The following is an 18,651-nucleotide window of genomic DNA, read 5'->3' as shown; positions in this document are numbered from 1 at the left end:
CACTATACTTCCTCTGTAACACTGTATTCTGCATTCTGTTATTGCATTCCCTTGTACTATTACAATGAAATGGTCTATGCAGACTGCATGCAGTTTTTCACTATACCTTTCCTCATGTGACAATAATAAACCAATGTAAATGTAAAGTTCAAAGTAAATGTTATTATCAAAATACAAATTTGTCACGATATACAATCCTGAGATTTATTTTCCTGCGGGCATACTCTGCAAATCTACAGAATAGTATCTATAACAGAATCAATGACAGAGTGCAGAAGACAACAAACTGTGCAAATGCAAATATAAATAAATAGCGATAAATAACGAGAACATGAGCTAAGGAGTCCTTAAAAGTGAGATCGTTGGTTGTAGGAACATTTCAATGTTGGGGCAAGTGAGCGTAGTTATTCCCTTGTATTCAAGAGCCTGATGGTTGAGGGGTAGTAACTGTTCTTGAACCTGGTGGTGCGAGTAGGACTCTTCTGTTAAAAATGGGACCATAAATTATCGGAGCAGAAGCAGGCCATTCAGCCCATCGATACTGTTCCACCATTCAATCATGGGCTGATCCAATTCCCCCTGTCATCCCCACTCCCCTGTTTTCACCCCATACCCTTTGATGCCCTGGCTAATCTATCTCTGCCTTAAATACGCCCAATGACTTGCAAACCTCCAGCATACCTATAGAATTCCCTCCACGAACTTCCTTCCTCCTTTCAGGCTCTTAGCTGATTTATCTGCCTTAATACTTAGTGTGTCAATGTCGTCGCATAGACACACGTTGTGGCGACCCACTTCCTAGCGCACTCGAACCGGCTCACAAATAGCCAGCGCGCCGGCACAAAGGCCAGTCCCAGAAGGGCGCCAGGTCCGCTTCCCCAACAAAGGGGAAAGTTCGCGCGGGACTGTGAATACCTGCCCCCTACAGCACCCGCCGTATCAGGGAGGCTTTAAAGCGAAGTTCGAATAAAATCTTCTTTAACTGCAGTTTACCGACTCGGTGTCGTGTAGCATCAGCGGGTATTAAAGGAGCTTGCTTTGATTGAAAACACGGATGCGCTCGAGACAGAACTCGCATTCAGCCGCGGCTTGACGAACTGAGGGCGACGCCGGGCCCGTGTTTCCCGGTCTCGCCGGATCGGGGCCGCAGCGCGCATGCTCGGCCCGCGGCAGTCCGGAGCGGAGCTTTTGAACGGCCGAGTCCCGACTGCAGGCGGCGGCAAATGGCTTTCTGCGCTTTTTTCGGCGGGGAGGTTTACAAGGAGCACTTTAAACCGGGTGAGTTCGGGCCAGTGGGGAGCGAGTCGGCGGACACCGGAGCTGGTTTGCTTTACTTCGGCTCCGGTAAAGCCGGACAGCGCTGGCGCGGAACTTCGCCGTCGGCGTTACTTTCGGTTTCCGTCACTTGCCGTGTGGAGGACGGTTGTCCGATTCTTTCGGGGGCGAAAGCCGCCGACGTGCCCAGCTCAGCGATCAATCGACGGGCCGACCGAGTCACTTCCGACTGCACTGTCTAGAAACTTCCAAACCAAGGAAAAGCAGTCGTGATCTACGGGGTGGGGCGGGAATCTTTTTCTCCTTCACATCTGTAATGTGTAGTCGTCAAGAAATTGGCCTGGTTGGGCACTTTTTATTCGTAACAAAATGTTGTGGCCGGCTGCAAATAGCGGCTGGAATTGGCCCAGTGAAGACAGCTGAGTCTGGACGATGTCTGCAATTCCCCTCCCCCCACCCCGGCTGTCTGTCTCCAGTGGTCAGGATCTTCTAACTTCTGTAATAAACTTCCAGCGGACTATTTAGTAAGTTTACAGAAAACACAGGGATTGCTGGAGTTGTGGATAGTGAGACACAAGAGACTGCACAAGTTAGAATCTGGAGGAAACGAGGTCAGACAAGGGAAAATCTGCAGATGCTGGCCATCCGAGCAACACACGCGAAATGCTGGAGGAACTCAGCCCGGTCATGCAGGATCTAAGAAAGGGGTACCGTCGATGTCTCGGGCGAGACCCTTCAGCAGAAACATGCTGTATTTTCTTTTCCTAGATGCCTGGTCTGCTGAGTTCCTCCAGCATTTTGTGTGTGTTGAAGTCAAAGTTGAGTTTATTTGTATATGCTCAAATGCATCTGGTGCAGTGAAAAACAAGGTGCATCATCCCAGGCAGATAGCATCTGAGACCTGACATTCACAAGAAAAACATGAATAACATAGACTATACAAAATTGTACAAGAAAGAGCCCAGTTAGCATAAAAACATTATAATGCAAAGATGCTTGGATTTTCAGCAGATCTTCTCTTGTTTATAGTGCAAAGTGGTCACAGTTGTGTGATTCTGAGGTTGTATTTCCTCTCCCCCACCTTTTTTTTTCCTGACTTCTGTCCCAGTCCTTTTGGTCTTAAACATCAACCGTTTATTCCCCTCCATAGATACTGCCTGAATTGCTTAGTTCCTGCAGCATTTTGTGTGTGTTACTCCAGATTTCCAGCATCTGCTGAATCTCTTGTGTTTCTAATGTAATTGGCAGACGGGGTACCTCGGGCTCACATTTCTGTATGATTTGCCCTATGTAAGCTGCAATAAAATGGTGTGGCCTGGATGGCGGATATTTCTGATGATAGCTGCTGTCTTCTTGAGCATACCAAGTCTTCTCAAACTCCTAATGAAATGAGCCACATTCATGCCTTCTTTGTAATTGAATCAATATGTTGGACCCAGGATAGATCTTAAGAGTTGTTGGCACCCAGGAACTTGAAACTGCTCATTCTTTCCACCACTGATCCCTTGAGGACTAGTGTGTGTTCCCTCAATTTCCCTTCCTGAAATCTACAATCAATTCCTTGGTCTTACTTACGCTGAGTGCAAGATTGTTATTTTGACAGTTGATTATCTTTCTCCTGTACACCTCCTTGTCACCATCTGAAATTCTGCCAACAATAGTTGTGTCATCAGAAGATTTATGGATGATGTTTGAGCTGTTCCTAGCCACACAGTCGTAGGTGTGTAGAGAGAGGGTAGAGTAGTGGGTTAAACACGCATCGTTGATGTGCGCCAGTATTGATTGTCAGCAAGGGGGAAGTATTATTTCCAATCTGCAAGATTGGATGCAGAGGCTTTTACTTGGTTAACCAAAGGTGTTGCTGTCTTTTGTAAGCATACTTTATGACTCCGAAACCCTGCTAGACATTAAGAACATAAAGCACTGCAGGTCTTTCCCATCAGTCAGTTGCTCATTGGCAGCGAAACTGAAGGAGTTGGACTAGGTGTGGAACGTGCTGTTGCCTGCATCAGAGAAAGAGCAAAGGCTGTGTGCGGTCTAACAGCGAGTGATCATCTTAGTCGATTTTCATGTGATTGCAAGACCCTGTTGGACACTGGTGGTGGAGGGTGCTGCAAGCCCAATTCATTGGTTTATAGGCGAATGGTGGGGGCGCTGCGTGGCTTTGGTTGTAACAAGGACTAATCCTCAAGCTGCAGTATTGTCTGTTTGTAGCTGCCCGCTGGAGGCGGTCAGGTGTGGCATCCATGCTGTTGGTGATGACCCCAGTCACTCGGTAGAAGAAAAGCTGTGTTGTGTTCAATTGCAGACCACTGCAACATTCATGGACTCTGAGACTTGGACTATATTTTTTGTGTGACTATATCTTACTGCAATCTTATATGAGCTATGCGTGCCTTGTGTTGTGCGTGACAATTGGTACTGTGTTTTGCACCTTGGCCATGGAGTAACATTATTTTCTTTGTTCATATTCATGGGTATTCATTTATAGTTGAGTGGCAATTAAACTTGAAGTTCATGTGGTTACCTGATGAGGAAATCAATGATTCAGTTGCAGATGGAGGGAGAGGGGCCCAGGCTTTGGAGCTTGTTGTTGAACAATAATACCTGATGTAGGTATTACTATTGTCCAGATGATCCAAGGTGGAGTGGAGAGCCAGTGAGATTGCATCTGCTGTAGATCTATTGTGCTGATAGACAAACTGCAAGAAGTCCAGCTCCTTGGTTAGGCAGGAGCTGATGCTAGCCATGACCGGCCTCTCAAAGCTCTTTATCACTGTAGATGTGAGTGCCATCGGGCAATATTCACTTGTCACAGTTATTTAGGAGTCCTCCCCTGTGTTCACCGGACTTTCCTGTTCTCACGTCGTATTCCTACAGTCACATTGCATTCTCACTGTCCCAGTCATGTATGCTCAAGGCCATAGATACAAAGATTAACCCTTTGCAATAATTCCACTCCTTAAATATTGCAATCCGGTTACGTCCAGTCCGCAGGCTTTTATATACCCGCCCCATCATATTAAAAGTCAACTGCGAAATGACTAGGTATTAAAGCAGAATGTCTATAGTAACATTTCAAAGCACTCCGGTAGTCTATCAGCCTCCTAGTGCTCCAGAAGGCCACCAGCTCACTCCCTGGGAAATAATTATTATGGAACTGATATCCCACATTAAGTATCTTATCTACCGTCTGTTGGATATGGTCAGCCAAATCTGTTATATTCTTTGACTCATCAGTACTCCTGCCCCATTATGGCGCAGGCAACTCCTTCCTTTGCCAGGATATAGTCCATTGCCATTCTGTTCTGCAGGGTTATAGTCCTCATGGCTACCATTTTGGTCAAAAGCCATGTCAGCGCAGTCTCAATGGCTAACGCTTCCATGGCTGAGGCCATCAGGATGACCTCCTTTAATAACTGGGCTTTACCACATGGGGAAAAAAGCTATCATGCAGAACCGATCAGCCTCTGTGAAACCCCCTTTCTGCTGTCTTGCTGTGGATCAAGTGGTCAGCGAAATCATCAGTATGACACAACACATGCCTGGTGGCAGGATCCAGACCAGCCCATGGGGATACTTTATACTTTATTGTCACCAAACAATTGATAACTAGAGCATACAATCATCACAGTGATATTTGTTTCTGCGCTTCGCGCTCCCTGAAGTACAAATTGAAGTAAATATAATAAAAAATTTAAATTATAAATCATAATTAGAAAATAGCAAAGGGAAAGTAAGGTAGTGCAAGTCAGGTCCGGATATTTGGAAGGTACGGTACAGATCTGGGTTAGGATTTGTTCAGCAGTCTTATCACAGTTGGAAAGAAGCTGTTCCCAAATCTGGCCGTACGAATCTTCAAGCTCCTGAACCTTCTTCCGGAGTGAAGTGCGACAAAAAGTGTGTTGTCTGGGTGGGTTGTGTCCTTGATTATCCTGGCAGCACTGCTCCGACAGCGTGCTGTATCAGATGAGTCCAAGGATGGAAGATTGGTTTGTGTGATGTGCTGGGCTATGTTCACAATCTTCTGCAGCTTCTTCCGGTCTTGGACAGGACAACTTCCATACCAGGTTGTGATGCACCCTAGAAGAATGTTTTCTACGGCGCACCTATAAAAATTAGTGAGGGTTTTAGGGGACGGGCCAAATTTCTTCAGCTTTCTCAGGAAGTAAAGGTGCTGGTGGGCCTTGGTTAGACCAAGTCAGGTCATTTGTGATATTCACCCCAAGGAACTTAAAGCTCTTGACCTATTCCACCTGAGAACCACCAATGTAGATGGGGTTGTGTGGTCTGCTACTCCTTCTGAAGTCAACAGGGATCCAAGGGTGATCATGGGAGCTGCACACCAGTGTCTACCAATTAACATGGGAAACATACGGTATATTCCCACTGTAGTGGTGTCACACGGATCTGTACCATGGAGGCACACAAACTACTCATACGGGAGAATGAGGAGGTGATAGACAGGAGCTACAGGGAGGTAGTCACCCCTAGGTTGCAGGAGAAAGGTAATTAACTGTGTGACTGTCAGAAGAAGTAAGGGAAATGCACAGCCAGTGCAGAGTACCCCAAGACCATTCCCCTCAGTAATAATTATACCACTTTAGATACTGTTGAGGGGAATGACTTAACGGGGAAACCACAGTGACTGGGTCCCTGGCACTGAGTCTGGTGCCATGGATCTGAAGAGAAGAGAGGTAAAGAAGACTGCAGTATTTGATAGGAGATTCCATAGTCAGAGGAATAGAGATGAGATTCTGTGGTGCAGTAGACACCAAGATAGTATGTAGCCTCCTAGGTGCCAGGGTCAGGGAGGTCTTGGATCGAGTCCACAGCATTCTAAGGGCAGAGGGTGAGCAGCCAGAAGTCCTGATACATATTGGCACCAATGACATGGTTAGAAAAGCTGAGGTCCTGAATAGAGATTTTAGGGAACTAGGTAGAAAGCTGAAAATCAGGAGCCACCTGTTCCACATGCCATTGAGATTAAGAATAGAATGATTTGGCAGGTGAATGCGTGACTGAAGAACTGTTGCAGGGCTTCAGATTTATAGATCAATGGATCTCTTTTGGGGAAGGTACAGCCTGTACAAAGAGGATGGGTTACACCTGAACTTGAGGGGGACCTGTAGCAACGCTTTGGATCCTGGTGGAAGCCACTCTTGAAGTCCAAATTCCTCTGTGTGTTGGTATGTAGTATGTTCAGGGAGCCTAGCAAGGAAATTGAAGAACTTCCAAAATATCCATGAATTTATTTTAGGATGTATTATTATTGATAGAAATGGAATCAAATAAATGCAAAAAATGTGACTCTTCAATCCAGTTCTAAGCAAAAAGTTTTGGAAAATTGAGTTAATGGGAACCACTGCAATCAAAAACTAAATTAAAAGTACTGTTGTATGTTCGTTGCTCATTTACAGTTTGGTGAGTGATGGCTTCTTTCAACATTTATTTTATCTTAATCAGGTATATACATCTGTTCAAAGTGTGGACATGAATTGTTTTCAAGCCATGCCAAATATGAGCACTCCTCACCATGGCCTGCTTTTACTGAAACCATTCATCCAGACAGCGTGTCCAAAAGAAAGGATGGCCATAATGCACTTAAGGTAGAGTATCAATGTGACATTAAATGGAAAATTTGGAACAGTTTTATGCTATCTTATTATTTTATATTATTTTGGCAATAATGTACTGTTTTATGCTATCTATTATTATTTTATATTATTTTGGCAGTGTACTGTTGCTCTACAGCACTCTTAAAATAACCTTTTTAAATGGACATCTTGTTCAGTTCAGTATGTAGTCATACAGCACAGAAACCCGGCCCTTCGTCCTAACTGGTCATGCCAACCAAGATTCCCATCTTCGCTAGCCTTGTATGTTCATATTTGGCACATAGCCTGCTAACCTTTTCCTAATTACTGTAAATTCCGGACTATAAGCCGCTACTTTTTTCCCACGCTTTGAACACTGCGGCCTATGCTACGGTGCGGCTAATGCATGTTTTTTTTCATGCCGCCAAAAACATTTTGCCTCGTAACAGTAGACCAATAAAATTGATGAGTAGTTCACAGAGGTCCAATGAAATTGTACGATAAATCAAGCGCACTTTCACAATTAAATTATTGTAAATCAGTCATTTGTACTCACCCTCATCAACATGGAAAACACTCGAAGAAAAGCATATGATGCAGCTTTTAAGTTAAAGGCGATCAATCTGGCGGTTGAAGAAGGAAATCGAGCTGCTGCACATAATCTTGGCATAAATGAATCGATGTTGAGACGGTGGAGACGTCAGCGTGAAGAACTGAGTCAATGCAAAAAGACGACAAAAGCTTTCAGAGGTAATCATAGCAGATGGCCTGAACTTGAAAACTTTCTTGAAGACTGGGTTAACACATAGAGAGCAGGCAGCCGCGGTGTTTCCACCGTGCAGATCAGACTGAAGGCTAAAGCAATCGCCACCAAAATGAAAATCGAAGATTTTAGAGGTGGGCCATCGTGGTGTTTCAGATTTATGAGACGAAAAGGCCTGTCCGTCAGGGTACGCACGACTCTGTGACAGCAGCTCCCTCCCGACCACGAGGAAAAGCTTGCTAACTTCCGCACATTCACTCAAACAAAGATAGCGGAGAATTCCATCGGGCCAGATGATATCATAAATATGGATGAAGTACCTTTGACGTTTGACCTGCCTCTCACTCGGACTGTTAATAAAAAAGGTGACTCGTCCATCACACTGAAAACAAGTGGCCATGAGAGAACGCATTTTACTTGTGTTCTGAGCTGCACAGCATCCGGACTAAAGCTTCCACCGATGGTGATTTTTTAAGCGGCTGACAATGAAAGTTCAGTGAAAGCTACCATCAAGAGTACAAACTCAATTCCAGCTGTGATTCCTGGGGTCACCATGAAGTATTTGCAGCTACTGGACATCAGCGTGAACCTGGCATTTAAAGTGGCGCTGCGCGTTGAGTGGGAGGCTTGGATGACGAGCGGCGAGAAATCCTTTACCAAAACAGGACGCATGCGAAGAGCATCTTTAACTCAAGTCTGCCAGTGGATCCTAAATGCGTGGAGCCGTGTCACAACATCCACCATCACCAGCGGGTTTCGAAAGGCTGGACTGCTGCGTGATGAAGAGGACCGCGTGCGCTCGAGAGCGACAACGAAGAGACTGAAGTGAATGACGAGATCCTGAGGTTTTATTCAATTCGGACACTGAAGAAGAGGACTTTGATGGTTTTAGTGCGCAGGAGGAAGATGAAGAAGGCGATCAATAACTTTTCCTGGTAGGCTGCAGTATATATATTTTTTTTACCAGTCGTTAGGAGATATTGGAATGTTGTTCGTGCACTGTTCAGTAAAAAAGTATATGCAACGTAATTTGTGTGTTACCGATACGTATGTATATTTAAAAGTAGCTGTGTTACAGGCACTGTTCGAAAAAAAGCATTTGCAATATATATTTGTTTATGTTACCATACGGATTTAATTAAAAGTTAAAAAATCCTCACGTGTAATATCTTTCTGTGTAAATATCTCATATTACAACGTGGGACACCTGCGGCTTAAAATCCGGGACGGCCTATACAAGTACAAAATTGATTTTCTTTCTAAAATTAGAGCGTGCAGCTTTTAATCAGGTGCGCTCTGTAGTCCGGAATCTGCGGTATATAGTTGTCCAAGTACCTTTTAAGTGTTAATGTAACTGCATCAACCACTTCCTGTGACAGCTTATTCCAGATACTGACCGATCTCTAGGTGAAAGTTGCCTCTCGGGTTCCATTCAGTCTCTTCCCCTCTTCAGCCCACGTCCTCTAGTTCTAGATTCCTAAACCCTGGTATAAAGACTGTGCACATATTTATGCCCCTCATAATGTTATACACCTTGTAAGGTCACCCGTCATTCTCCCATGCTCCAATGAAAAGGTCACTGCTTAACCTCTCTCCATATCTCAGACCCTCCTGTCCTGGCAACATACACATAAATATCTTGTGCACTGTTTCCAGCTTAATGGCATCTTTTTGGCTGGGTGACCAAAACTGAGCGTGATATTCCAAATAGAGCCCCACCAACGGCTTGTACAATGCAATGTAATATCCCAACATCAGAATCTGTTTTAATATCACTGGCATAAGATGGGAATTTATTTTGTTTTGTGGCAGCAGTACATTGCAATACATAATTTTAAAAACTATAAATTACAATAAGGTGTGTGTGTGTGTGAGAGATGTTGGCCCCCTCAGAGGTCACAGGTCATCAGATGCTGTGGGGATTCACAAAGGTGTAGTTTTATTTTCCCTTGCAAAGCATGCATAAAAGGTGTTGACGCTCATCTGGGAGTGAAGCATCACGGCCATTCCTGATGTTAGGTTTTGCTTTGTAGGAAGTAATAGCCTACAAACCCTGCCAGAGCTGATGTGCATCTGATTTTGTCTCTAAGCACAATTGGATTTGTTTTCTTCTCTGTACCCAGTGTCTTGACTGTCAAAGTCTAGTGTGCCTAAATCCACCTTCACCACCCTGTCTCCTTGTAATGACACTTTATGGCTACTAAGTGCCTGTACCCCAAGGTCTCTCTGTTCTACAGCACTCCCCAGTTCCCTACCATTCACTGTGAAATTCCTGCCCTCATTTGTCTCCTCAAAATACCACACCATGCACTTACTTGAATTAAACTCCAATTGTCTATCTTCAACCTCTTTACCTAGCCAATGAAAATCCTGACGACCATCTTCTCTGTCTATCTTACCACCTATTTTAGTGTCACCTGCAAACTTATTAACCATGCCTTGTACATTCTCATTCAAATATTTGATACAGATGACAAATGGCCTACAGAGGGCCTACTACCACACTCTGGGAAACACCACTAGTTATAGACCTCCAGTCTGAAAAAAACAACCTTCTACCATCGCCAATTCTGTATTCATTTAGCTAATTCTGCCTGTATCCCATGTGATCTAACTTTCCATGGCATCCTACCATGCAGACCTTATCAAAACACTTAATGACATTTATTATAATTCCAATACTCAATGTCGTGGTGTAATATTCTGCAGACTGGCTTAACTCAACTAACTTTGTCAATTTTAATAACAGATAAATTACATAAACCAGCTGAGCTTACCATTAAGCACAACATGAGAAATATGATCACCTGTGTTTCTAATCTGATTTGCAAATTGTCTATTATTTTCAAAAATGGGAAGAAGATTGCAGGCATAAAGAGAATTTGTAATTTAGAAATATACATTTTTAATAATGAATGGAAATAAGTTTTCTACTATCATGGAATTTACTAAAATATATGGATCGATGAACAATGCTTTTGTGCTTAATAGCACTGAAAGAAAATCCATCATTTTAGGCAAACTCACTATCATCTTGTAAGTCTAGGAAATGGCTCGGTGCACTTTGCAAAGATGCTTGAATAGATTGTTACTATAATGTGTTACTTCAGGTTTCTTGTGGAAAGTGTGGGAATGGTCTTGGTCATGAATTCCTTAATGATGGACCCAAACGGGGCCAGTCACGTTTCTGAATATTCAGCAGCTCGTTGGAATTTGTCCCGGAGAGGTATGTGCATTATGGTTATTTGGCTTACAAGAACTTTGTATATATTCTAAAAAAAAAAAATGACATCTCATACAGTAAATGTGTTTTTGATTTTTCTCTCCTTATTTATTTTACCTATCTATTTCAAATCAGATTTTATAAATTTCAATCCAAATCCACCTGAGTAGTTTTGCTCATACTTGCGTCAAGAAGAAATAATGTAAACAAGATATTAATGTACTTAATCAAACTCCTGTCCCAGTGAATCTGAACTTCTTGGCCAGGAATCTATTGGTGTCAAAGGCGACAAGGTTGTGGGTTTATTGCAACTAAATTCATAAATACATAAAATGTGAAGTGTTGTTTTTTATTGAATTGTCTATCAGCATTACTTTTATGTGTTATACCGTTGTGGTGCAAATGAAGAAAAGCATTTAAATGAGTTGGGGTGGGGGTCGTAGTGGTAATGAGCTAGTTGAGAGAGAGTTGAAGTGGTCTTTGGTTAACTTGGTTGTATTGGACCCAGGGATCAGGGTGTCATTCGGGTATAGGAAGGGGTGATTGGGGAGTTGTGGGTTAATTGAGCAGAAGACAGCATTGAGGGAGCATCTGCTCTCAGGATGATCTTTTCATTCCAGAGCTAAGGAGATGTCCTTCTTAAAAGAAAGGGGCTTCCCTCCCTCCATCATCAATACTACCCTCAACCTCATCTCTTCCATTTCACGCATGGCCTCACCCCATCCACCTGCCACCCCATCAGGGACGGGGTCCCTCTTGTCCTCACCTAGCACCCCAGTAGCTTCCAAGTCAGGCACATACTTCTCAGTAACTTCTGCCATTTCCAGCGGGATCCGTCATGCATCAAATATTGCACCACTCTTCATTGTGGCAGTATGCCCAATGTTGTATGTGTGAAGGAAGAGAAATGGGTGCAGTTACTATTACAAGAGAGAAGGTGTTCAAAAAGCTAAAAGGCCTAAAGTCACCCGGACCAGATGAATTGCACCCTAGGGTTCTGAAAGAGTTAGTGGCATTAGAAGTGATCTTTCAAAAAATCATTGGACTCTGGCATGATGCCAGAGGACTGGAAAATTGCAAATGTTACTCCACTCTTTAAGAAAGGAGGAAGGCAGCCTCCTATGTGCTGTGTGTTGCTTGGATCTCCAACATCTGCAGATTTTCTCATTTGTGATTGAAGGATGATTTGCAGGATGAGAGTGAGATTGATAGATTGGTAAGGTGTGAAATGGAAAGAGAGATGCAAGAAATCACATTCACCTCAATCTTCACCCCCTCCCAGCATCCACTAATCCTTCCTCAGATTGGTGAAAAATGTTTTCCTTGAAATGCCATCCAGATTAATTTTAGATTGACTTTTGGTTTGCATCCTTAGTAGGGTAAACAGAAAAGGGCATAGTTCTCTAGTTGTAACCTTAAAGCATTTCATACAACTTCAACATGATCTCATCTTTTTAAAAGCTTTATCCCTTATTTGAATCTCAGGATCATATCTGCTTTAATAACCACTCCATTAAAATGTCCTGCTGCTTTCAACACTCAGGCCCCTCTGTCTCTGCCATTTAATGTATAATGTATTTGACTTTTTCTCCCAAAGTGTTTCTTTTCTGTATTAAATTTAATCTGTTACTCACAGTGTCTCCTAAAAGAATTCAGCCCCCAAACCTTTGTTCACATAAATGAGTATTCCAACCAGGGATTTTCATCAATTTAACTGAGAATTTTTATTTATGAAACACATGCTCCATTTTTTTTCCGCAGTAGAGCCCAATAAACAGGGAAAATTGTAAACCATGAAAAACTAAAAATTCAAAAACTAAAATGTCAGCAGATCAAAAGTATTCATTATTTAGCTCAGTATTTAGTTGAACCAACTCTCACAGCTATTACAGCCAGTAGATCTTTTGGTTAAGTCTCTATTAGCTTTATACAATGCGATAGAGCAAGATTTGCTCATTCTCCCTTGCAACTTGCTTAAGCTGTGCCAGATTAGTTAAGGAGTGGTGGTAGACAGCAATGTTGAGGTAACAGAGCAATTCTATTTTGGTCCAGTCTACAATTTTCCATGCTGCTGAGTTTGAAGTGAATTACTAATGGTTGTTTCTTGAACACCATGTTTGTAGCTACTCAGAAATGGATTTCCATGCTCCACTCACCCAGTTATATTTTCCATGCTTTTGTAATAGTCAGCAGGTTCTTCTCCCTGCGCCCCTTCTCTTCGTGCCTAGTTCTCTTTCCTGCTCCAACTCACTGATCAGTCAACCAGTTACCTTGAAGAGTTCTCACATATAGACCAGGAAGTAAAAATAGACTTTTTAAACAGTTTATAGAAAGTAATATACAATATTGTGATTTTAAAGGATTTAAGATAGAAACTGAAATATTGTGAATAACTTTGTTATTTAAAAACCATCATATTTCATATTTTTAAAGAATGGGACTCACAGGTATAGAATTTAGATTTTTTGGGTTCAAAGTTGTTTTACAAATATGATATGTGATATGGTTTTAAAACTAATGTACTCAATGTTTTTAATAAAATGATGGTACAGATTTTGAAGTTCAGATCCAATCTGATTTTATGTTGGTTGTATTTGCAAACATAAAGCAATTATAGTATTTGGACCTAAAAGTCAATGATGTGCTTTTATAGTAAAAAAAATATTACAGATATAGTTTAAACTACAGAGTAATTCCCTCAGTTTTGGCACAATCGTTATAAAAACAATTAAAATCTAGTGGTCCAAAAAAAGCCAATATTGGAGCACAAACGTGCATTTTTGGACTGATTTTATAGGAAAATGAACATGTCTGGCCACTCAGCTTTGAAACTACGATTATGATGGAACTTAAGAACATTAACACACAAAATGCTGGAGGATCTCAGCAGCATCTATGGACGTGAATAAACCATCAATGTTGTGGGCTGAGGCCCTTCATCAGGAGTGGAAAAGAAGGGGGAAGAGCCTGAATAGATGGTGGGATGGGGGAGGGGAAGGAGAACAAGCTAGAAGGTGATAGGTGGTCAGGTGGATGGGGGGGGGAATGAAGTAAGAAGCTGGGAGGTGATAGGTGGAAAAGGCAAAGGGGTGGAGAAGGAGGAATCTAATAGCAGAGGAGAATGGACGATGGGAGAAAGGGAAGGAGGAGGGCACCGAGGAGGTGATGGGCAGGCGAGGAGAGAGAGACAAGAGGCCAGAATAGGGAATTGAAGAAGAGTAGAGAAAAAAAAGTTTTTGCTGCAAGTTGGAGAAATCAACATTCATGCCTTCAGATCAGGGGCTACTTTGGAATATGAGATGGAATATGATCCCAACTGTTTCGTAGGTGAGGCGTTGCCTCACTTGGAAGGTGTATATGGGACCCTGCATGGAGGTGAGGGAGGAGGTGAATGGACAGGTGTAGCACTTCTGCCACTTCCGGAGTAAATACCAGGAAGGAGATTGGGGGGAGGGATGAATGGACCAGAGAATCATGGAGAAAGCGATCCTTGTGGAGAGCAGTGGGGGGAGATAGAGAGTCTGTTAAAGATGGCATGGAGATTATCTCGTTAAAGATGGGATGCTTTAAAGGTAAATTCATAATGTTCAAAACTGCTTGGAATATTGTTATTTCAGTTCAATTTTCAATTTGTATCTAAAGTGACTAGTATGTTCGTTGTAGGAAATGTCTGATTCCTAGCTGAACCCTTAAAATATCAATAGAGCAAAATTAATATGAAAGGCTGTTAATGTGCAAAAGATTGATTATTATTTTTCATTTGCAGTCAGCGGAGCTCTTCTGGATAGATGAAACGAGCATGGTACTGACTATTTAATCAGCTGGAAGAAGCAGTTTGTCTAAAAATGCCATGCAGTCAAGTATACTGTTTCTTTTGGAAAGCAGCAGCAATGACCTCTGTACACCAGTATTTTCTGTTGGTTAATCATTATATGAAGTTTTCTGGATAAACTTTCTTGAATGTCCTGAAAATAGAAATTTGCATGATTATCCTGTCAAAAATACATGCTGCTTTAGAATAACTTTTAAAGCTTGTATTTAAATCTCTTTTGATAAGATTGATTAAAACAAGTATTGATTAGAACTTGGGAACACTTGAAATTTGGAACTTCTTTGAAATGTGTGTTTACCTCTGGTACTTACACTAGAAAACGGTCTTAATAGTTTGTTCAAATATGTTTTGTATCACACAGCACACCTTCGAGTATATTAAGAAAATGCAACACTTTGGTTTGACTTTCACTTAAAGTAATCTTCTTAGAATCTTAAGTAAATTATAGATGTGTGATATTGAATTTTGTCAAACACACAAAAACAATATTGTTTTAGCATTACAATCATAGACAGTATTTTAATAAATAGTTGTTGCTTGTGAATATTGTAAGATGTACTCTATCGGACAGATGGAAACATGGGTGATTCTTAGTATTTGACAGGGAAGCATAGTCCTGTATAAATCTACATGTAGTGACCAAGTTTGAGTTCATTTCTCACAAGAAAGAAAATAAATATAAGAGCAAAGATCATTTGATTAGGCTATAATTGATCACATTTGCTACTTGATCTCAAACAGTTATGTTTGCTCACAATTAGTAATGATAATTGTACTCTGACATCAATGTTTAAAAATTGGGCATTTGGAAATAGGTTAGAATATGAGGAAGGGATTGATAAATTAGAAGGTGAGGTTCTCCTTTCACACACTACACTCTTGGACTAATTGTTTCTGGTTATACAGCGTTTTAAAAGCAAAATGTATGATAATTAAAAGAATAAAATGATTTTGAATCTTCATTTTCTGTTAATTTCTTTTGCCTACAAATTTATGTTCTTTTTAAATTACACATTTGTCCCATTTAAGTCGAGGAAACCATACTTAATAATTTTCCTCATTCTCTTTAATATAAGTGTTGGATGAATTTGCCTAATGATTCAGAGGGTAAATTCAACACTTTTGGCAAGGTGTCTAAAGCAGCATCGCACTCTCAGTCCTGCTCCACAATTCGTGCTAATTCCAGAACAAAAGGAAACTTGTTTACTTTCTTGCAAATCTAGATGTTAAGTAAAGTCATCAATATTTCGGCTTTATAAAGACACTTTGATCTTTGTGTAACCAACAAAAGAAAAAAGCTGTTGCTGCTGGAAATCTAAGATAAAAACAGAAAATTAGTCAACAGGTCAGACTGGGTCTGAAAGTGAAATAGTTAACATAAAACATAGTACAGTACTGCATAGTGTGGACCTTTCAGACCTATATAAACCTATTCCACAATCAATCCCTCCTATATAGCGCATAACACATTTTCTTATGTCTATGTGCCAATCTTAAGAATTTCTTAAATATCCTTGTTATATCATTCTCTACCACAAACCCCAGCAGTGTGTTTTTGGCACCTAACACTAACAAAAACATCTACATCTAACATTACCCCTAAACTTTCCTCCAGTGCCTTTAAAGGATGTCCCCTGATGGTCATTGCCACCCTTGGAAAAAGGCACTGACTGTCTACTCCATCTATGTCTCTCATGTTCTTATACACGTCCATCAAGTTGCCCTTCATCCTCCTTCGCTCCAAAGAGTAAAGTCTTGGCTCACACAACTTTTCCTCATGAGGTGTTCTATAATCTAGGCAGCAGCCAGGTCAATCTCGTCTGTACTCTCTTGAAAGTATCCATATCTTTCTATAATGAGATATTGGGTACTGATTACAATACTCCAAGTGTGGTCTACCTGGAGTTTTATGGAGCTGCAACATTACCCCATGGCTCTTGAACTCAACCCTCTGGCTATTGAAGCCCAACACACCATAGGCCTCTTAACTACCCTATCAATTTGTGTAACAACTTTGAGGGATCTATGGACATTGATCCCAAGAGTCCTCTATTCCTCAATACAGTAGAGGAAATATAAAACAAAAGCAGAAAATGCAGGAAGCATTCAAACGCACAGGCTGTGTTAGGGAAGAGAATCAGTCAATGTTTCAAGGTGTCAGACAAACTATCAAACATCTTTCAGGATATTGTTCTTTTTGCATCCTCAGATCAACATTTACTGCCATGCTTCAGCATGTGCATGCTCTTGACTTCTCTCTGCATCAACACTGCCACATCATCTCAAAGGAATAGAGTTTCTTATACTCTGCCTTCAAGTGCGACCTTCCAAAGTGCATCACTTCATCTATCAACGTTTCAGATTGACTCCATCTGCCAGTGTTTCGGAATGAAGACCCTCTGTCAGAACTGGGGAAAAAGAAACTTGTTGAGCTACAGAGGTGGTAGGGGAGGAGAGGAAATCTCAGATAGTGTAAAGGTAGGTGCCTATAGGGGTAAACTAAAGGTATCTGGTCAGTGAGAGGGTGAGAATGCAAAGGAATGTGCTGCATGTTGTCCAGGAGGACAAGTCCGGCAGGCCAGGCTGGGCATGTCCTCCACTCCCTCAGAGGTGAAGAAAAAGAAGGAGGGATGGGGGAATAAAGTGCTGAGCTGATGTTACAGATGGATAATTGATACAAACTGCAAATTTAATTTACGTGAAGCTGTGAAATTCAATTTTGAGACCAGAAGGCTTCAATATGCCCCGATGGAAAATGAAGTACTAAATCTCAAGCTTGTACTGGGTCTTTCTGACGTTATGGGAGGCTAAAGACTGAAAGGTCAGAGTTGGATTGGGATGAGGAATCAAAGTTGTAGGCACCAGGAAGCTCAGGTTAACCTTACGAATTGAATATTGGTGCTCTGCAAAGCAATCTCAAATCTGTGGTTCGTTTCTCAGAAGTAATAGAGACCATGTTGTGACACTAAATGCAGTGCATTTTCTGAAAGAAGGGCAGGTGGATGGCTGCTTTACTTTGAAAGGCTGTTTTGGTTCTTGGGTGCTGGAAAGGGAGGAGATGAAAGGACAGGTGTTGCAGTTACAAGGGAAAGTGCTGTAAAAAAATGGGTTGTTGATACGAACAGAAAAGTGGATTAGGACTCATGCAGGGAACAGTTCCTGAAATATGCTCAATGTGGAACAGCAAGGAATAAATGTCTGGCCATGGGATCTCGGAAGGTGGCAGAAATTGTGGAGAATGACCACAATTGTGGAGGAAGATGAGGACCAAAAGAATGTTATCCTTGTTTTGTCCTGAAGAAGACAAAATGAGAGCAGTGATATGTGAAATGTATGAGATGTAGTCAAGGCTTTGTTAACAATAGTGGATACCAGTTCATAGATTGGAGATAAAAACATTTGAGAGGCAACTGTATGAAATCTGTGGTGCAAATAAAATGGTGACTGATGTACTGTGAAAATGGAATTATAGTTCAGGAGGCATTGAGTGATGAAAAGTAGTCAAAAGTGTCACTAAGCTTGTAATGGACGTTAGTAGCTAGCCTGTCCCTTGAGATAACAACAGAGAGATCCACAAAAAGAGTCAGTGATTGACCATGTGAGCATGAAGGCGGGGGGTGGGGGGGGGGAAATTAGCAACAAAGGTTTTGCAACTGTGGAATTCTGCATGAATGTGGGGTGGGAGGGGTGATTATGAGCAGCAGAAATGCAGTCATCGACGCACTGGACAAAGAATTAGAGCAGTGGGCCAAGGGAAGACTGAAAGAAAGACTTATGCATATCACAAAATGTTATGTTGAACTCAAAACTCATTTAGACAGAGACATTAAGGGATAAAGCTGCAGTTTCTTGAGGATTGATCATTTGGGATCAGTGAGGGGAAGATCAGAAGGGATGTTGAAAACCCAGTGGACGGTAGGACCTGGGGGAAAGATGAGGCTTTAGAAAAGTGAAGATGCAG

At 41.8% G+C, this 18,651-nt stretch overlaps 1 pseudogene; it reads left to right on the top strand.

Moving 5' to 3' along the window:
• The first annotated feature begins 1,079 nt into the window (after positions 1-1,079).
• LOC132399310 (methionine-R-sulfoxide reductase B1-like) lies at positions 1,080-15,652 on the top strand (annotated as a pseudogene).
• Positions 15,653-18,651: the final 2,999 nt, after the last annotated feature.

The sequence above is a fragment of the Hypanus sabinus genome, chromosome 9 (assembly GCF_030144855.1).
Source record: "Hypanus sabinus isolate sHypSab1 chromosome 9, sHypSab1.hap1, whole genome shotgun sequence".
In the NCBI taxonomy this organism is placed as follows: domain Eukaryota; kingdom Metazoa; phylum Chordata; class Chondrichthyes; order Myliobatiformes; family Dasyatidae; genus Hypanus; species Hypanus sabinus.
This window is presented reverse-complemented; position numbering and strand designations above follow the sequence as displayed.